Source organism: Pongo pygmaeus, chromosome 22 (genome assembly GCF_028885625.2).
Source record: "Pongo pygmaeus isolate AG05252 chromosome 22, NHGRI_mPonPyg2-v2.0_pri, whole genome shotgun sequence".
Lineage (NCBI taxonomy): Eukaryota > Metazoa > Chordata > Mammalia > Primates > Hominidae > Pongo > Pongo pygmaeus.
Window position 1 is genome coordinate 26,388,195 of NC_072395.2, and position 5,806 is coordinate 26,394,000.

Below are 5,806 nucleotides of genomic sequence, written 5' to 3' on the forward strand. Positions count from 1 at the left end.
TTCCCCTAAAACATGCCATGCTTGCCAAGCTGGAAGGGGGGCTCCAGAAACTTGGGAAACCTGAGACTGTAGCTGGCATATGGAAAAGAGGTCTGGAAAAGCACCACTTCTGTCCATGAAGCCCCCAGATGGAACCAGCTAATTGGGAAATACATGGACACCCAGCCTGACCCCCACTCAGACCCAGGTGGGAACTGCAGCAGTGACTTGCCCCTTCTGCCACTCTGGCTGTACCACTACAGGAGGGAGGAACATCTAACCCCACACTTGAGTGGAGACACTAGGGGTGGGCAGGTTCCAGTGGTTGCTGCAGCTGAACCTTCCCAACCAGGTCCATACAAGGCCATCTCAGATGGGTGCGTACCTGGATTGGGCAAGGACACCCCTCAGAGAGTGAGAGCCACTGAGGAAGGCTGTCATGGAGGCCCCTTTTCCTGCTCCAAGAACAGGTTTGGGGAGTATGGGGGAACTCTTCCACCCCCAGCTGCTTCCAGGAGCCACTTCTTTCTAGATGAGGTACTCTCCTGCCTGCCTGTTCCCATTTGGCTGCAATAGGCCATTGCCAACATTCAGAGAACAAAAAGAAAGGGGCCTCACCTGTTTTCCCTGACACATCTGAGGCAGGTGGGTATGCCCAGGGGACCTGGGATAGAGCCTGTACATCTGCCCACCCCCAGGCTATGCTGGCTTCATCTTATCTGTGTGAAGGAGGTGGGGTGGGAGTTACCAAGAGGTCATCACACAGGCCATGTACAAGTTCTACAAGAGCCAGGTAGAAGAGCACTGTCCTGGCATGCTGCCCAGCACCCAGCTCACACACATCTCTCTTATTTGACAGCTTCCCCAAAGCAGGCTTTGATGTCCAGGCTCCCCAAGAAGCCTGGGGAGGAGACTCTGCCAGGCTAAATGGCTGATCCCCAAAGGTGCCACCCGCACAATCTTGGATTGCCACCTGACAATCTTGGATTATTTTTTCCCTGAAGTTTTGGAGTGGGGGACAGGGAGACAGCAGACAGTGCACATTAGCCACCTTTCCAGAGAGCATCAGCCCTCCACACTGGGGCATGTCAGATCTCCACTTGGGCATTTTTCTCACTGGTTGCCAGTTGGGGGAAGCAGCACTTGTGAGCACCTGCCTGTCTCCCCAGGTCCTGTTCAGAAACCCCATCTGTGCCTTTGGAGAGACTGCCCTGAGCACACAGGCCCAGCAACCACCATCTATGGCCCCCAGGACCTAATCCCCTTCTACATAGGGTTCAGTGCATGTGAGCATAAACTGGGCTTGATTCCTGCCCAGTGTATCCCTGCCAGATATCCCATGCCCACCTCATTAAGAGAATGAGGCCACGTGGACACATCCAGGCCATCATGGTGATGGAGTGGCTGCAGTGCTACTTGCCCACCCTTCATTGCTGGTTCAGAACCAGCTGTCTGACCACATTCCTACCCTGAGGTGGTATTTTGGGGGCATTATTGTCCACCAGGGTCACTGACCACTTTTAAGTTTCCAGAAACAGAGGGCCAGCTGGTTCCCTAGAAGTTTGGTACATGGGATAAACCAAGGCTTGCCTTCAGGAACAGGTTTTCCACCACGTAGCTGCCCAAGGCCCAGGGCATCCCCAAGTTTGTGTGAAGCCTGCCTGCCTGCCATGTCCACAGCCCATGCTGACCCCTCCTGGAGCCACTGGAATGCTTGTTCCTGTGCATGCGATAAGCCCAAACAGCTTCAGCCTTGCAGGACAACCATGTGCATCTGGCAGCAGTAGCCAGAGTGCCTACAGAAAGAAGTTGGAGGTGAAACCAGATGCTATGAGAATACTTTATTATGCAAAACCGCATACTATAAAAATGTTTTAAAATGCAGGAGATGTGAAGACACAAATGAACAAGTGCGTAGTGACACATGGCCGTCAGAACACTAAAGAATCTATAGTTTCCCTCCTTTACCCAGAAAAGGAAAGTTCTAGGCCACCTCCTCCTCAGCACATTCCTCAAACTCCTCCTTAGCTGTGGCATCCTGGCACTGCTGATATTCAGACACCAGGTCATTCATGTTGCTCTCGGCCTTGGTAAACTCCATCTCATCCATGCCCTCATTCATGCCATCACCCATGTACCAGTGGAGGCAGGCTCTGCACCTCAACATTGCTGTAAACTGCTCTGAGACATGCCTGAAGAGTTCCTGGATGGCCATGTTGTTGCCGATGATGGTGGCTGAAATTTTTTAGCCCCTGGGGTGGGATGTCACAGAAGACTGTTTTTACGTTGTTGGGGAGCCAGTCAGAAAAGCAGCTGCTCTTCCTATTTTGAAGGTTGAATATTTGTTCCACCTCCCTCATGGACATGTGACCCCTCAAAATGGCAGCCACCGTTAGGTAGCAGCCATGACGGGGGTCACAGGCAGTCATCATATTCTTAGCATCAAACATCTGCTGAGTAAGCTCAGCCATGGTCAGGGCCCAGTACTGCTGGCTGCCATGGCTGGTCAGTGGGGCAAAGCCAGGCACAAAGAAATGCAGTTGGGAAAATGGGACTATGTTCATGGCCAGCTTCCACAGGTCAGCATTCAGCTGGCCTGCGAAGCTCAGGCATGTGGTGACCCCACTCATGGTAGCAGACACAAGGTGGTTCAGGTCACCATAGGTGGGTGTGGGCAGTTTTAGGGTTCTGGAGCAGATGCAAAGTACCGCTTCATTTTCTATGCAAAAGGTCTCATCCACATTTTCTATGAGCTGATAGACTGACAGGGTGGTATTGTAGGGCTCCACCATGGTGTCTGACAACTTGGGCGAGGGCAGGACGCTGAATGTGTTTATGATCCTGTCTGGATACTCCTCTTGGATCTTACTAATGAAAAGGGTACCCACACCAGACCCAGTCCCCCCATCCAGGGAGTGGGTCAGCTGGAAACCCTGCAGGCAGTCATAGCTCTCAGACTCCTTTCTGACAACTTCCATCACTGACTCCATCAGTTCCGTGCCTTCTGTGTAGTGCCCCCCTTGGCTCATTGTTTCCGGCCCCACACTGACCTGTAAGACAGTACAGCCAGTCACTTGATGGTCAGGTGTACGGTCATCAGTGGTCACCACAATGCAAAATGGGCCAAGTGTCATGTGTGAGGTGAAAGGACCATTTACCCTGCAGGTGGAGCAAATGAAACCTCCTCCCCCAGAGTTACAGGACAGCAGCCTCCCCTGTTAGAAATTGTCAGTAGTAAAACCTGAGACAGGCTAACAGACCTTGCTGCAAGTGGCTCCTGCCCATTTTCAGGGAAAGCAGTAGCTAGGGCCCCAGCTCAGCTCCCTGCAGGGAGTTTACATCAGTAGCTCCTCACCTTGAGGAGACACCTGGGCCTGTCCTCCCAAAGCCCGTTTGAGAGGCAGATTGAGCAACTCAGAGGATAGGAGGGTGTTCTGGGACCCTGGCTCCACATTTCCCACAGCAATGATCGTGGGGCACTCCTAGATTTTGAGCTACCCTAAGGAGCCGCATCTCAGTCCTCACCCGCAGCTCACCGAAGATGAAGTTGTCTGGCCTGAAGATCTGCCCCAAGGGCCCCAAGCACACAGAATCAATGGTGCCAGGCTCCAGATCCATGAGCACTGCACGGGGCCCGTACCGGCCACCTGAGTGGGGTGGGAGGGCATTAGCGAGGGGAGGGCCACTGTTCCCAGGAGGGCAATCAGAGAAGGACGGAGGTCTCACCGCTGGCCTTGTTGTAGTACACGTTGATGCGCTCCAGTTGCAGGCGGCTGTCCCCGTGGTAGGTACCAGTGGAGTTGATGGCATGTTCATCAGAGATCGCTTCCCAGAACTGCAAGAGATTGGAGGTGCCAGACAGGCCAGGGCTGAGTCACGGAGGCCAGGGAGCCGGAGGCGCCCCAGTCCCCCTCTCCCAGCTCCTCTCCCAACCCCACCCACATCCTCATCCACACCCCCATCCCTAGAGGCCGCCAGTGTCCCTGGGGTCCACCCCGACTGCCTCGCCAGCCGCCCAGTTCCACCGCATCCCCGACAGACAGCCCAGGGGCCACAATGCAGGGGCACCACACCCACCACTGCCAACATCTTCCCTGGCCACCCAGCAGGCCCGAGCTGGGCCCTCAGAGCCCCGGATGCCAACCTTGGCGCCGATGTTGTTCCCACACTGCCCGGTCTGCGTGAACACAATCTCCCTCATGGCCAAAGCGGGATTAGGGCCTTGCAGGAGAAACGCAAGGAGAAGGAGCAGACGCTCAGCGACTCAGTCTGCCCTCCGGCAACGCTTAAATAGCCCCACGCCCACCTCCCTCAGCCTCGGATTGGGCTCCCAGAAAAAGCAACAGCTTTACTTCCACATAGGTATACCCACCTGTGAATCCCTTGGAGTTGAACGTCTGTTGGGGAGCTCAGGTGGGCTTACTGTGGTCCTTTCCACGTTGGGGAAAGCTGGTCAGCTGGAGAACTTCCTCTCACGTCTTTAGTAAGATTAAATCCCTAGCTGACCTGAAACTGAATTTTCCTCCCATGCGGGAGGGGAAGCCTCTTGTTTCCATATTCACAGAGTGCCTTCGCACCTGTCCTAGACCGATGACATATTTTTGTAATTGATGAGTCTTTCATCTTTTAGGAGATCTGTGGTTAGGAAAGGCCTTCCCTATGTTAACTCAACAGGACTTAATTATAAGTTTTACTTTGGAGCAGTTCAAACCCACAGTAAGCTATGGGTGTTAGAGATAGGCCTCTGATTTAGCTAGAGTCTCCTTTAGAGTACGATTAACATTTTCACCTTTCCAAAGGACTGCAGTCTCCATGCAGAGTGAAGGTAATATTGGATTCCTAAACCTGAGGATAGGTGTTGTGATATGCCTGCTGTGAAAGATGGGTCATTGTCACTTTGCAGGCTTTTAGATTCCCCAAACTGAGGATTTATTTCTTCTGGTAAACACTTTTCAGATGGAGTGGGGAATGCCTCGATCTAACCAGTGAAGGTATCAGTAAGCATTAGTAAATATTTGAATCTCCTGCAGAAAGGCATCTGAGTAAATTAGAGTTGCCAGTTCTCAACTGGATAGGTTCCTCAATTTTGGACAGGCTTAACTGGAGAAGGAGAAAATTGCTGGCCGTTTGGGTCATGTCAGGCACAGGGCTCACAGGGCTGAGTCACCTGTTTTAGTGTCTTGAAAAGATTTACCCCTATAAACAAATTTGACATTAACAGAAACAAAGAATCCCTTCTAGGGTGAAAAGAATCATGGAAGTGCTGAATTATTTTCCTATGATTGGTACTTGGCATTAGTAATTTATTACCATCATTCAGCCAGCCAGAGGGGCCCTGGACTGAGCTGCAACCCTGGCCCATTTTTGTTCTTCTTCAGAGTATTCTGGCCCAGTTCTATGTATGCTGACCAGCATGCCCATAAGCTTACTTGGCCCTTTCAGTCCAGGGGCCTTGGCTGCAGCATCTACAAGGGCATTTCCTTTTACATGGTCAGTCTCTCTTTTGATGTCTTCTGTAATTAATTATAGTCACTTTTTGGCAGCAAAGTGGCATTCTAACAAGCTCAAAATCTGAATGACATTGTATGGAAAAGCCCTTGGGGGTCAGGATTCCCTACCTATTCCAAATTGCAGCATAAGCATAAAGCACTAAAAAAATCATACTTGGAATCAGTGTTACTTAAATGTTAACTTTTAAATCCTTTCCCAACTGCAGGGGCCTAGTAAGTTCAATTAACTCAGCTTTTTGAGCTGAGGTAGAGGCCAGCAAGGCTTGTGCCTTGATTCTCTTCTACTGACTAATAATAGCATATCTACCCCTCCTGTT

The 5,806-nt window shown here is 51.6% G+C and overlaps 1 pseudogene; it reads right to left on the reverse strand.

Annotated features, from left to right (window-relative positions):
• Positions 1-1,963: 1,963 nt before the first annotated feature.
• On the reverse strand, positions 1,964-4,180 carry LOC129022369 (tubulin beta-8 chain-like; annotated as a pseudogene).
• Positions 4,181-5,806: the final 1,626 nt, after the last annotated feature.